General features: G+C 46.7%; 1 long non-coding RNA gene across 2 annotated transcripts; it reads left to right on the forward strand.

Moving 5' to 3' along the window:
* The first annotated feature begins 3,359 nt into the window (after nt 1–3,359).
* On the forward strand, nt 3,360–12,511 carry LOC125644286 (uncharacterized). Of its 2 annotated transcripts, XR_007358950.2 has the most exons (5): nt 3,366–3,451; nt 6,937–7,092; nt 10,113–10,200; nt 10,884–11,165; nt 11,833–12,511. It is a non-coding gene; the product is annotated as an uncharacterized LOC125644286 (long non-coding RNA). The 2 variants fall into 2 exon arrangements; XR_007358951.2 differs by lacking the exon at nt 6,937–7,092 and having other exon boundaries at nt 3,360–3,451.
* The last annotated feature ends 2,998 nt before the right edge of the window (nt 12,512–15,509 follow it).

Consider the following 15,509-nt stretch of genomic DNA (forward strand, 5'->3'; position numbering starts at 1 on the left):
AATAACTAAAATCTAATCTTACACTTTAAAGGGCCAAATTCTGCTCTGATGCACAGGGGGGGCTCTCAGTTAAAGTCTCATTAACCTATAATTGCAGATCCTGGAAGGCTGCTTTCTAGTACCGGTAGCTTTGGACTAATAAATATACTTAACCTCTTGTATGTAACATAAAATAAAGGACTTTCTGTCTGTCAAAGGTGTATAAGTGAGAAGTAAATCTTCCTGGAGCCATCCAACACCTACCTAGTCATGTGAGCATAAATAAGTGGGTGCATCAGTACAACCTGTAAGTTTGGGAAGCTCACACTGTATGATTTCACAGAGTGGCTCTTCTTTTTTTTCCCTTTTATTGTCTTTGGGACCAATCCTGGGAGAGGCTTAGCACTCTTGGCTCCCATGGAAGACAACAGGAGCTGAGGACACTCAGCACCTCACAGGATTAGGCTATTTGAGTGTCATGATTATGCCAAATTTGTCTAATCCCTCCCAGAACTCCTCCGTATGCACCCCCAATGCAATCTGACTGTGTTTTTGTATGACAAAATTCTTTCACTCAAGGAAAACTAGAGCTACTGTAGTAATTTACTAAAATCCGTTTAATCTAAAGTAAACAGTATGACTAAGACTCTTAAACAGGGGTTTCAGTAGGAATCTTCGTGTTTTCGTTAACTGTGTCACAGTTCACAGCGTCTGAGCACTAGGTGGTGCTGGTTTCCATTGTGCTTTGCCGTCATGAACACAAGAACACAACTGAAGCAAGACTTTTCATCTGTATTGAAGTGCTATAAAACTCTATTGCAAACAATGCCCATCAATTACGGCGTAAGAACTAGGTTAAAATTAACTTAATCAGCAATTAAGAACTGATTAATCCTTTTTAAGGGTTAAGAGATTCAAGGAGAGTGCACTGGGCTATAAGCAATTATGCTGAAATCGTGCTAATTCTTTGTTTTCCCAACCTGTTATGTTAATGGTCACTGCTGCTTTCTGCTTTTGAGTTGGAATACAAGAAAATAGTAGACTTGGAATTGGGATGCCTTGGTTATAGTGGTAATGGGTCCATACCTTTCACTTCTAACTGGATGGTATGAATGTGGACCAGGTCTGTAGTGAGTGAAGTCATGATCACTCACGCAGTCATGGCTGCTGGTCTCAGCAGAAAGACCAAGGAATAAATGGAAGGAGAATTCTTCACATCTCCCTGTCCCAGGCTTCTCCATCTCAAAACTGAGACACGTTTAAGGCTAGAAGGAGAGTGCCGTGCCTGTGCTGTAGATAAGGTGCCTGTCGACAGTACTGTCAGTCCACAAACTTTCACAAGCATTAACTTTAAGCAAAAAATAATGACAAAAGACTCTGCTTAAGCATAGCCAATGTCATTATGCCATGTGTACAAACCAGATGTCTTCCTATCCATAGGAGGCCGTGTGCTCCCTACCATGACAATCAGTTTAGGAATGTTGTTCTGCCCCTTGAGCAAGTAGAATGAAAGACATCAAAATGCTACGGGTATCCTACTTATGATTTGGTGAAACCTTTTGTTTTGAGGCTTGGTACCTGAATTTTCATGGTGATGTGGGTTATCTACAACACCTCAATCTATTAATTCAATTGCGTGGTACAATTGGCTTCTCTGCTGAAAAGCTTACTCGTGTGTACAGATCAGAGCTCTGAGTGTGACATCTGTGATGGCATGGAGGCTTCATTTTCTGTAATGGAGGCAGAATGTGCTGTGGTGAAAAGTAATTAGGAAGGAGCCCCACTCCTGCCTTCTTTATAATGACTCAAATGGTTTAGAGCGCTTGCACCAAACAGGGGATTAGAATCCTCAGGTTTGCGTGCAGGAATACAGCTACCTGAATATTCAGCTTCCTTGTGCTCTGTGTTCTTAGCTAGTGGTTTTGATTCCTGGTTGGTTTTTCTTGTAGTCTAAGAAAGCTACAAATTAAAAGCATCCCAGACTATTGGTGTACTAGGTAACCTCTGGTATCTCTGACTAAATCTATAAAGGGCTTTTGTAGTCTCAGACACTCCAGAAACATGCTAGATGTTCCATCTCTTTTTGGCCCAACTCATCAACAGGAGAAATAATTAAATCACATGGATCTGAAAATATTTCGGTCATATTTAAGAATCCAAGAGGGTTTTTAAAGGCAGGGACAGATGGAACTTCCTTATTCAAGCATGCTGGGGTGCAGGAGGTCAGATAGGGCCCAGGCCAGGTCACTGTCCTGCCTGTGGGTATGTGGGGAGCTCTGCTTTACATGTAGCCAGGGTGCTCTTTTGGTCCTACATCTCCATGAGCTCCAGCCCCGCTGCTGGTGGGAGTGACATCCCCAGCCCTGCTCCCAGTTCTGGGGTCTTGGCTTGGCAGGTCAGCTTGGGGCCCACCAGGATGTTGGTGACGATGCCAGTGGGATCAGGGCCCAGCCAGGGAGGGCAAGCAGCTCCCCACGCTATCTATGGTGGGCCCCAAACCTGAGCTGTGCTGTGACTCTGCGCTCCAGGTCCACTCACACAAATTGGGCTGTCTCACTGCTCCGTCATGACAGAGGAGCAGCTGGGCCAATCCTGTGTGGTGTTGCAACTTGGCACACAGGATCGCAATGCCGCTTGCTCAGACGGCCAGCTTCCCTTTCAGTTTGGGTGGCATTGCGACCCTCTGCCCTGTGTTGCAGGTCACCACTCTGACCTAGCCTGATTTCTGTGGATGCAGTTGCACCCAGGGACCCCAGCTAAAGCCACCTTTGTGTAAAGGACACCCCATAGCAGAAATTTGGCAGGTTTTTTTGTATTATAAATAAGATTCTGCAAGTTAATATTGGAAAAGCAGCAGTTTGGTTGACCCAAGGCCTAGAAGGACTGTCCACGTAGATTATGCATTAACCTATTAATCACATGAGCTTTATACAGCTCTGATCTCATTTATGTATCACTAAAATAGTAATTGTTGTGGGTCATTATTGTGTCCATAGGGCCATAGTCGTGCTGATAAAGAGAGCAGGGCTGAGGATCCATTATTGTGCTACTCACAGCATGCAAGGGACGGGAAAGCAGCCTGCTCTTCCTTGCTGGGGATCTCAGGCTTGGGGAGCCAGCTGTTTTAGGGCTGGTGTAGCCAACTCCTATGCCACCGGGCCTGCAGCTCCACCTTGTGAAGGGTGAGAGAGGTGAGGTAAGGAGGGGCATGTCTGCAGCAAGCTGCGCTCCAGCAATCCACACCTCCGGGATGGCCCGTGGGCATAGTATAAAGCATCCTGGAAGTTTGAAGAAAATGGAGTCCTTCAACAAAAGGGCATCAAACTGGGTTGATGTTTTTTTTTTTTCTTTTCCAGATTAAAGGGTCGCAGGGATGGGACACATCCCACACATTTCCCAAGAGACATGCTGGATCCGAGATGGCAATCTAATGGATGCTAGAGATGGAGAATTGAACACATGAAGTCATCAGGTAACTCTGAGCTGGCCCTGTTGTTTGTGTTTTGAAATCAATAAGTTACTCGCAGTTCCATAGGGGGAGAATCAAGCCCCAGGCACAGTAAATAAAAGCCAAGTTTATTTGGCATATGATATGAGAAAATCACAAACAAAATTGATGTTAGCAGGATATAAACACAGACCAACTGCTGCACTAAGAGTAGCTAGCTCAGTTCTAGGCTTAGTTACACAGTACACTGGTTATCTCAGCTGGGGTCTTCACCGATTGCTCTGTTCTTGCCAAGCAGGCTGTTAACCAGGACTCCAGTACATTTCTTTGGAAGTCTGTGTGGCCTGCGTCCCATTAAAGTATCCTGTCTCCTCCTCTTGTTGGTGCATCCTATATCTCTCTCTGAGCTAGAATCACTAGGAGTTACTTGTAACCTCGATAGTGGAGCCCTGGAATTGGATGTGGTGACGATAAACTGGGGCAATTGGTGCTGTCCAGCATGGGGAAATAAATTGGACATGTGTCCTGTCAGGAAGGAGAAATGAAATAACTGAGTTGCTGCTTGGTTAGAGGAGCTAAACAAGCCCTGAACGGTGCTGAGAGGAAGCTGAATTAGCGTTGTGTGGGCAGGTGCTGAAGGGTGTGATGGTCCCACTGAAATCAACACGACGGTGCACATGCTTGAAAGTTAAGGGTGGACTGCTGGTTCAAGGCATCAAGATGAACAATCTCAGAGGTGTTGGGTCAGGTTACAAAATTATTAAACAAGATTTTCAGGACTGAAATTGTAAAATGAACACATGAAGGTGAAGTTTATACAAGCAGATACTTTATAACAGGGAAGCACAGTTTGGAATGGGAATGACTTGTTTTTGACCCCTGAGAATAGGAACACAGCTTCCAAAGTCAGAAATTTAACAATACACAGCAGTTGTGGTTATGTTTCCCTGTGCCAATACTGTGATTGCAAAAGGAAAGCAATGTAAAGACCAGATGTCCCAATCTCCAAGGAAAGCTTTCTCTAACAAAAATGCCCAGTTATGAAAACTAATAAAAAGACAAACCTTTTGGATACAAGAAAACATTTTAACACTAAGAATTAAAAAGGAGGAAATAACCAACTGGCAAGTGAAGTGCCAGGAAAACACTGCAGAAAGAACTAAATTCAAACAGCAGTTTGGCTTTTTCCAAATGTAGGGCAAGTTGCACAATGCTTTTTGGGCTGTGAATCGTCCTATCACCTGCAGTGGTGTTGCTTGTGAAAGCTCAATCACATGAGTAGGGCCCTACCAAATTCCTGGCCATGAAAATCGCCTCACAGACCGTGAAATCTGGTTTCCACCCCCCACCCCCCCCGGTGAAATCTGGTCTTTTGTGTGCTTTTAGCAAATACTCTACAGATTTCATGGGGCAGACAGTGTTTCTCAAATTGAGGGTCCTGACCCAAAAGGGAGTTGCAGAGGGGGGGTCGCAAGATTATTTTAGGGGGGTCCTGGTGTTGCCACCCTTGCTGCTGCTGGCGGGGGCTCTGCCTTCAGAGCTGGGCTCCCGGCCAGCAGCCACCACTTTCCAGCTGCCCAGCTCTGAAGGCAGAGCCCCCGCCAGCAGCAGTGCAGAAGTAGGGGTAGCCGTACCACAATCCCCCCTACAGTAACTTTGTGACCACCCAGTTCAACTACAAGAGTAGAATTTGACCCACTGTGCATATTACAATAAACACAACACCAACATACTGGATGCTTATCCTGTTTTTCTTGTGTCTGAACTGTATTAAGTGTCTGGCTAGACAGTTCTTGTCCCAAGGATCTTTAGTCTCCTACATTTATGTAATCCCACTGTGTTTAAAAAAGGGATAGTAATGCATCCTCACTGTACCACTTAGAGAATTGTCAGATTCAGTAGGGAGTCGGGGGTTAAAACATCCCTCTTCGCTTCCATGTTTGGTTTCTAGATGAATAGGGCTAGCAACTAATCAAAAAGGATGTAAAAAGTAATTTCATCGTTTGTATTATGAAAAAGTAGCAATCAACATGCAATTACACAACAAAATCCATACATAAAGCAAGTATCAGTCTAGTGAAAAAACTGAAATCAAATGTTATCTCCTCACCATCAAGAGCTACCTCAGCAGGGAAATAAAAAGGTTGGTTCTTTTTAATCACATCCCTGACAGTTAGCAGCACAGTGGATAGTTTATATATTGAGGGTTGCTGATTCAAACTACTCAGAGCATCAAAAGAGTTTGTGAGAAAATCCATTAGCCTGAGGGACTCTGCTTCATGGAGCCATTGTGTAGTCTGGGAAGGGGGTGAGGCAAATCTGTAATCAGAGAAGAAGTATGTTATGGATGATGTCCTTGTAAAGCCCGTGTCTAGGGTGACCCCGCTTGGCGTGACCCCCAGGGGAGGCTGTGGCAGAACCAGTGGGTTAGACCCTCCACTGGTGTCTGGCCTTCAGTCCTCTGCTTGGGAAACTCAGCTGGCAAACCCCTCTTGCTGCTCTTCAGCCTTCCCCCAGGAAGCTCCTCCAGTTTATCCAGGGACCTCCCACAGTCTCCTAGCAGCTCTCACTTGCTGTTCTTTTGCTACAAGGCAGCTCTGACCCACCAGCACTTTCCTCCTTCTGTGACTCAGGTGTCCTCTCTTAAGCCAAACTGGGGTCAGCTGAGGAGTCATGGGTGCATTGACCTCTTCCCTCAGAGAGCCACTGTCACCCTGTGACACTCTTTACAAATAAGATACACAGGAGGCACCATCAGGGTCTGATGACTGGCTTCCCTTGCTCCTCCTCTGACCACTCTCCTACAGGCATTGGTATTTAGGGAACGGTGCTGGTGGCCCTCCTCCCCCTTTTGATGTCCATCACATGTACTCCCCCTGTGCGGGATGTCTCCCATGTACTTCCCTTTCCTTTCTGCCCCCCCAGCCCGAAGCTTGCTCCACATTCAGGAAGCCCCCCACCCCCCAAACACCCTTTCACTGGAGGAGAGAAACATGAGAGGCCCTTATGGTCTGGTCTCCTCCTTTCCTTCCCCAAAGGGAAGTGTGAGGAGGGGCTTCCTCTCCTGGGCCACTCACTTCTCCCTGTGAAGCAGAAGCAGAAGTGGCTTTTTCTGCCTTCACTCTCTTCCCTTGATGGAGGACCTATACTAGGAGTTTGGGTTTTCTTGATGTTGCTCCACCCCATGCATCCCAGGAGAGGAGAAGCAATGCAGCAGCTTTCAACAGCTTGATTGCTTTCCTTTTCTGCCTCTCCATCCCACTGCGTGTAGACACTGCCTCCCTAAAAGCCCTGGGGCTGGAGTCACATCACTCAGCCTGATCACCTGCACTAATGGAGAGCTCAAGAAGGCAAGGCCTCTTGGGCCCAGCTTTTGCTTTCCTGAGTGGCCTGTGAGCCTTGCCTTAAATTGGAGACCAAGTGTGGTGTAGCATCGGTTGATGGGAATGGGGAGAAGGGGCGAGGACAGGCAATACGTGTTTTGGGTCTGATTTATTTCTTTTGAGCAGGCAGAAGAATGCCACTGTAGGAAAGAGCACCCTGTGTTAGGGTCACAACTGCCCTAGCTGAGAGCGCCACAATGGCTCAGCCATAGCCGAGGCAATCCTGTAACTCTGGTGTCCTCAGAACGCCACTTGCTCCTGCTGCCAGGTGGTGGCCAAAAGGTATCCGCCTCCCTCGTGTGACCCCCACCCAACTGCTAGTAGACCCAACTGGTAGGCTCATGGATGGCAGTGAGGACAAACCTGGGGATCCATCGTGAGGAGAAGCTCCTGGGGTTGGAGAGTGGAGTTGGCTGAGGGGAAATGGAGAGAGAAGCCACCTGGTACCAGCTCCAGCACCACTAGGCCTCAGTGCTGAGGTAGCTGTGCGTGTATCACCTCCCTCAAGCCAGCGGGGTGAGGCCCTGTGCCCCGCGGCAACTGGCAGCGCCACAAACGTTGGGCCCCACACGGAAACGTCTCTGTAACAGAGTCAGAAGCCCACGAAGGCTGTGCCTACATTTTGTTGAGTTACAACATCCTTCTCCTACCGATGGTTGGGTCTGCAGAGCGTGTCGGTGGCTATGGCTTGTGGGAGAGAAAGGTGAAAATGCCCTGGGCTTGCTGTCGCTTACAAGAAGGTATTTTTGGTTCCATTTCACTTGCTGCACATACTATTTTCCTTCTTATCCCAGTCCCTTATTTTCCCCCATGCTGATCTAATAAACATGTTGCCTTGTGGGATGGCCGTTGGTAGGTGCTGAAACTGAAATGGATCATCTAGAGCAGTGTTTCTCAACCTTTTTGAGACCAGGAACTGATTTGCTGCCTTCCTAAACTGTGTCAGGGAGATCTTGGGGACTGGTGCTGGTCCACAGACTGGTCGTTGAGAAACACTGATCTAGAGACTGTTAGAAGTTCTTCAAGTGGCCCTGCATGAAGTGGGGTTGGATTACTCCCTGGAGATCTCCGTCTGGAGTGGGTTACAGGATAAGGGCCAGTGAGCAAATGAATGTGAAGATTTGATGAGGGAGAAGCTGGAACGGCTAGAGAGAGATACAGGAGCCAGGCAACATGTAGCCGCACCCCGGCCTGGCTGGTGTGCACATGGAGCCCAAGCAGTATGTTCTGAGGGGCTCACAAAAAGTGTCTCATTGCTACCCTTATTTTACCAGACTCCTTGTGCATCCCAGAGCAGTCAATGGAGGGATCTGTGGTCGCTCAGATACCTCGCTGAGTTACAAGAGCCTGGAGAGAATAGTCACATTTTTGTTGATCTCTTAGACCCCATTTTAATAAAATAGAACACTTTGTGTTTCGATTGTTGCAACATTTTGGTTTGTAAATTTTAATAATAAACATGTCTTGTTTATTCTGTTTCCCTTTCTTTTGCTTCCACCTGCTTTCTTTTTTCTGTTCATTTTAGAATATCTCCACTCTCTGTTTAAAATATCTCTGTGGCCTAAAATCCATCCCAGCTTTCCAGGTAGAGGCAGTGGGAGCTAACTTAGATTGAATCCAGGAGTGATTTACATCAGGCCAAACTTTAACCCACGTCTCCTAACAGCTGGGCTGTATGGGTCATTACAGTTGCTTTCGCTTTGTCTATTACTTGCGTCATGCCTAAACTAAAAGAAAAAAAAGTGTAATGCCTAATTCATTCATTTATACTAAATCAGTTGAAGCCTGTCTCCAAATAAATTCCTGTAATTAGTTATTGCCATAGCAGTGAGCTTGTTCTGATTGACACTACACTCCAGGGGACTCTACTCAGCAGAAAGGTCCACTCTTGCAGATCCCTTTGCAGCATCAAGTTATGTGCTGGGCAATCTGAAATTTCATTTAAAAATATCTTTCTATAAAATAATAAAACTGCTCAGTGCTGACTTTCTTGCTGCATACAAAAGGCACAGTAAAGGAGGGAAGGCAACAATATTGCAACCTTAATTCTGCCCCTTATAGAATCACAGAAATGTAGGGCTGGGAGGGGCCTTGAGAAGTCATTAAGCCCACCCCCAGGCAGTGTGGCACAACCAAGTAAACCTGGACCATCCTTCACAGGGGTTTGTCCAACCTGTTTTTAAAAACATCCAATGATGCGGATTCCACAACCTCCTTTGAAGCCTGTTAAAGAGCTTGACTACCCCCTATAATTAGAAAGCATTTCCTAATATCTAACCTAAATCTCTCTTGCTGCAGATTAAACCCATTGCTTCTTGTCCTATCTTCAGTGGACATGGAGAACAATTGATCACCATCCTCTTTACAACAGCCCTTAACGTATGTGAAGACTCTTACCAGGTCCCCCCTCACTCTTCTTTTCTCAAGATTAAACATGCCCAGTTTTCTAACCTTTCCTTGTATGTCAGGTTTTCTAAATCTGTTATCATTTTTGTTGCTCTCCTCTGGATTCTCTCCACATTATCTGTATCTTTCTTAAAGTTTGGCACCCAGAATTGGACACAGTACTCCAGTTGATGCCTCACCAGTGCTGAGTGGAGCGGGACAGCTACCGCCCATGTCTTACATACAACAGTACTGTTAATTACCCCCTAGAACAATATTAGCCTTTTTTGTTGCTGCATCACATTGTTGACTCATATTCAATCTGTGATCCACTATAACTCTTAGATCCTTTTCAGCAGTCCTACCACCTCGCCAGTTATTCCCCATTTTGTAGTTATGCATTGGATTTTTAGCTTCCCAAGTGAAGTACTTTGCACTTGACTTTATTGAATTTCATCTTGTTGAATTCAGACCAATTCTCCAATTTGTCAAGGTCATTTTGAATTCTAATCCTGTCCTCCAAAGTTTTTGCTGCAGTTTGATGCAATCTGAAAACTTTATAAGCATACTCCACTCTATTATCCAAGTCATTAATGAAAATATTTAATAGTACCACACTCAGGACTGACTTGTGAGCTCCCTACTAGATACAACCTCCCAGTTTGACAATGAACCATTGATAAGTATAGTCTCTCAACCAGTTGTGTGCCCACTTGATAGTGATTTAATCTAGATGACATTTCCCTAGTTTGTTTATGACAATGCCATGTGGCCAGTAATCCCGTCAAAGAAGGAAATTTGGTTGGTTTGGCCTGATTTGTTCTTGACAAATACAAGCTAGCTGTTCTTTATAACCCTATTATTCTCCAGGTGGTTACAAACTGATTGTTTAATAGATTGTTCCAATATCTTTCCAGATATATAAGGGCTTGGCTACACTTGCGAGTTACAGTGCAATAAAGGAGCCCCGGGCAAACTAGCTCACTACCCGTCCATGCTGGCAAGGTACGTAGAGCGCTCTGAGTCCATGACTACAGCGCTGCTGGTCTCCACCTTGGCGAGTGGAGTAACGTTTGCTGCACCCCCACGGGAGCACCGCGTTGCCAGTGTGGACAACCTGGTCCATTAGTGCGCTCTGATCAGCCTCCAGAGGTGTCCCACAATGCCTGTTCTGGCCACTCTGGTCATCACTTTGAACTCTACTGCCCTGCCCTCAGGTGACCAACCATCAGACCTGCCCTTTAAATTCTCTGGGAATTTTGAAAATCCCCTTCCCGTTTGCTCAGCCAGGCATGGAGTGCTCTCAGTGCATCTTTCCAGGTGACCATGCCTCCACGAGCCAGGCGAACCCCAGCATGGAACAATGGCGAGGTGCTGGACCTCATCAGTGTTTGGGGGGAGGAAGCTGTCCAGTCCCAGCTGCACTCCAGCTGTAGGAATTACGATACCTTTGGGCAGATATCAAGGGACATGATGGAAAGAGGCCATGACCGGGACGCACTGCAGTGCAGGGTTAAAGTGAAGGAGCTGCGGAATGCCGACTGCAAAGCGCGAGAGGCAAACCGAAAAGGAGTACTTGTGGCACCTTAGAGACTAACCAATTTATTTGAGCATGAGCTTTCGTGAGCTACAGCTCACTTCATCAGATGTTTACCGTGGAAACTGCAGCAGACTTTATATACACACAGACTCTGGTGCTGCCCCCGCAACCTGCCGTTTCTACAAAGAGCTGGACGTGATACTTGGGGGCGACCCCACCTCCACTCCGAGTACCACCATGGACACTTCAGAGCCCAGTTCAACAAGGTGGGAGGAAGAGGAGCAAAGCAGGAGCGAGGGTGCTGAGGCGGAGGAAGACACCCCAGAATCCCTAGATGCATGCAGCCAGGAGCTGTTCTCAAGCCAGGAGGAAGGTAGCCAGTTGCGGCGGCCGGTGCTTGGGGAAGGACAAACACCAGAGGAGGTTCCCAGTAAGCGGCTTTTATTTTGGGAAGAAAGTTATTTGGTGCGGGCTCTTAGGGCGAGGAGGGTTAGGGCTGTGCGCATGCCTAGATGCGGAGTAGGGCGTTGATGTGCTCTCTCACATCGTGGTAATCGGCCTCAGTGATTTCTGCCCAAGTTCTAGATGAGACCTTTGAAATGTGCTTGCACAGGTTTCGTGGGAGAGCCACTGTGGTCCTTGTCCCAGTAAGGCTAACTTGTCCATGCCACTGTGCCGTGAGGGGCCGGGGGACCATTGCTGCACACAGGCAAGCTGCATATGGGCCAGGGCGGAATCCACATTGCAGTTGAAGGCCCTCCCTTGCTTCCCAGGTCACCCTCAGCAGCGAGATAGCTTCCAGGATGAACTCCTGTGGAAAATGTGGGGACAGTGTTCAGTATAGGGACCCCCTGCCGCTCTTGGCTCTCCCCAAGGCACAGAAACCCAGAGGACAGTACAGCCGTGAAACAATCAGTCACGCTTGACCCTGTGCTTACTCACCATTTTGAGACTTCTGTGGGTTATGTGCACTTGCTTTGGGACGGGCAAATGATGCTATTGTGTAGACTGTGCTTGCACTTAAGTACAAGGGAATCATTGCTCTGTCTGGTGTGAACAATGCTGCCTCTGGTAAGTGTTGCATTTTGCCTTTACAGATGCAACCGTGAGATCTCAGCCATCCGTGTTATCACAGGCTGAAAGACTCCAAAGAATCAGAAAGAGGCCACGTAGAAGCAAGGAAGACACGTTGCATGAAGTAATGCAGCATTCAAGTAATGAAAATTGAAAAGTGCAGGAGTGGCGGGACAGTGAAAGGAGGATCCGCCAGCAGAATGAGGAGCGCCGGCACAAAAGCGCGGTGCTCCGGCAGCAAAGCCCGGATCGGCTGATAAGCATAATGGAGCGCCAAGCGGACTCGATCCAGGCACTCGTAGCCACGCAGGCGGAGCACTACTGTGCCCGACCCCCCCGCAGCCCTTGTCCCAAAGCTCTTTCCCTTGTGCCCCCATGTCACCTCCAACCCACTTTCCCCAACATCCAGGTTCTTACCACCACCAGCTGCCTCCAGCACCTGTAGCTTCACCACCCAGCCCTGAAAACTACGACCCTGACCCTCTGCACTCAACCCCCATCACCATGCAGTACAGCCATCCTGAAGTGCAGCACTCATTGCACAGCAATCCAGACAGGAAGGCTGAGTATGATAACAAGACATATGCAAATCTGTGATTGAACCGTTCCCCACCCCAGCCCCCTGCCCTTTCTGTTTCCCAGGCAGTTGTGTTTCTTTTCAATAAATGAATTTTTCTTTTCAATAAATGGATTTTTTGTCTTTGAAAACATTCTTTATTATTGCATAAAGTAAAAGATACCTTAGCCCAGGAAAGAAACAGGCACTGCAAGTCAGCGTAGCAAACACAGATTCCTACTAACATTGGAACCACTGCACTTCACTCCTGTGTAGGGCACCAGACATTACTGGTGGCTATCAGCCTCAAATTGCTCCCTCAAGGCATCCCTAATCCTGGCAGCCCCGCAATGGGCCCTTCTAATAGCCCTGCTCTCTGGCTGTTCAAATTCAGCCTTCAGGTGTTGAACCTCCAAGTTCCATGCCTGAGTGAATCGTTCATCCTTCCCTTCACAAATGTTATGGAGGGTACAGCACAAGGATATAACCGCAGGGATGCTGTCATCGGCCAGGTCCAGCTTCCCATACAGAGAGCACCAGTGGCCCTTTAAACAGCCAAAAGCACTCTCCACAGTCATTCTGCACCGGCTCACCCTGTTGTTGAACCGCTCCTTGCTGCTGTCAAGGCTCCCTGTGTAGGGTTTCATGAGCCACAGCATTAAAGGGTAAGTGGGGTCTCCAAGGATCACAATGGGCATTTCGACTTCCCCTACGGTGATTTTCTGGTCTGAGAAAAAAGTCCCGGCTTGCAGCTTTCTGAACAGGCCAGTGTTCCGAAAGATGCTTGCGTCATGCACCTTTCTGGGCCAGCCTGCGTTAATGTCAATGAAATGCCCACACTGATCCACAAGCACCTGGAGAACCATAGAGAAATACTCCTTCCGATTAACGTACTTGGAAGCTAGGTGGGATGGTGCCAGAATTGGAATATGTGTGCCATCTATCGCCCCTTGGAAACCCATTTGTGCAAAGCCATCCACAATGTCATGCATTTTACCCAGAGTCATGGTTCTTCTGAGCAGGATGCGATTAATGGCCCTGCAAACTTGTATGAACACGATTCCAATGGTTGACTTCCCCACTCCAAACTGGTTAGCGACTGATCGGTAGCTGTCTGGAGTTGCCAGCTTCCAGATTGCAATAGCCACCCGCTTCTCCACTATCAGAGCAACTCTCAATCTCGTGTCCTTGTGCCACAGGATAGGGGAGAGCTCCTCACACAGCCCCATGAAAGTGGCTTTTCTCATCTGAAAGTTCTGCAGCCACTGCTTGTGATCCCAGACTTGTATGACAGTGTGATCCCACCACTCAGTGCTTGTTTCCTGAGCCCAAAAGTGGCGTTCCACGGTGGTGAGCATGCCCGTGAATGCCACAAGCAAACTCGTGTCATATGCGTTACTCAAGTCGATATCATTGTCGGAGCCCTTACTGTCACTTTGGATCATAAAGAATAACTCGACTGCCAAACGTGACATGCTGGCAAGACTCATCAGCACACTCCTCAGCAGTTTGGGCTCCATTCCCGCAGACTGAAAGGGAAGACAGAGTGTGCAGTACAAAAAATGTTGAAAGATGGTGCCAAATGTGGACAGAAGCACAGGGATTGCTGGGATGCGAACTGATGCATCACAGGGCGTTGGGACAGGACCCAGAATGCGCTGCACTCCCTGCCCCCTTCCCACAAGCCACAGTGCCAGAATGGGAAGAGGTGCTCTGTGGGATAGCTGCCCATAATGCACCACTCCCAATGCCACTGCAAGTGCTGCAAATGTGACCACGCCACTGCGCTTGTTCCTGTCAGTGTGGAAAGACTGCAGCACTTTCCCTACTGCGCTCTCCAAAGGCGGGTTTAACTCAAAGCGCTCTACATCTGCAAGTGTAGCCATGCCCTATGTTAGGCTGGCTGGTCTATAACTCCTGGATCCTCTTTGTTCCCCTTTTTAGAGATAGGTGCTATGTTTGTCCTTCTCCAGTCTTCTGGGACCTCACCCATTCTTCAGTAGTTCTCAAAGATAATTGCTAACGATCCCAAAATTGCTTCAGCTAGTTCCTTAAGTACCCTAGGATGAATTTTGTCATGTCCTGCTGACTTGTATACATCTAACTTACCTAAATATTGTTCAATATGTTCTATCTCTATTTTGGCTTGCACTCCTTACCCCTCGTTGATATAGTGTTGAATATCTGGTCATAATTAACATTTTTAATGAAGACTGAAGTGAAATAAGCATTAACTCAACTTTCTCTTGATGTCATCAGATATTAGCTTTCCTTCCTCACTAAGCAGAGGACCTACACTTTCCTTTGTCTTTTTTCTTGCTCCTAATATATTAAAATAACCTCTTCTTATTGCCTTTACACCCTTGGTAGGTGTAACTCATTTTTTGCCTGAGCCCTTTCTGATTTTGTTCATACATGCTTGTGCTATTCTTTTTTACTTCCTCTTAGCAATTTGACAATGTTTCTACTTTTTGTAGGATTCCTTTTTTGAAACCCTTGAAGTTATGCATTACCTACAGTCCCTACCTATATGATCACTTAATGTATTATTTGAGAAATGATATGATAAACATTTTTTCTACAACCTTAGATACACACTAATAACATCTCTTTACCTTAGCCATTAATCTCTGATGTCGAAGTTTAGCAAATGCTTTCTGAAAATTTACATTTAACGATTCCCCTATCTTGCCACAATATTTTTAAAGAATTCCGAGAGATTAGGAAAGGAAGACCTACCCTCCTGAAGTCCACATGTACTCTCCTGAATGAGATTGTGTTTTTCCAAGTGTTCCTTAAGATTTTTTTCCCAGAGTACTAGAGTATGTCAGCAGCGGGCAGCCCTTGTCAATGACACTCCTTCAACAGATTCTCATTCTCAAAAAGTTAATTAAATTAAACTTTTAAAAAATCACCTTGGTAGCCAGACATAAGCAGAATATAAGATGTTTCTCTTCCTTCAGGAAAGCTGCCGTCATGTATTATATCAGTTAATTGGGTTCAACTAACACTTGGAAAATTCAGTTACTCCTGAACAACTTGGATTAAAATAATGGAAACCCTGCTATTTAGCAGCATATTATGTCTCAAAACATACACATTTCCCTTGTGCATAAAAGCACTCAGCACATAAAGATGGATAGC

This window comes from Caretta caretta, chromosome 10, assembly GCF_965140235.1.
Source record: "Caretta caretta isolate rCarCar2 chromosome 10, rCarCar1.hap1, whole genome shotgun sequence".
Taxonomy (NCBI): domain Eukaryota; kingdom Metazoa; phylum Chordata; order Testudines; family Cheloniidae; genus Caretta; species Caretta caretta.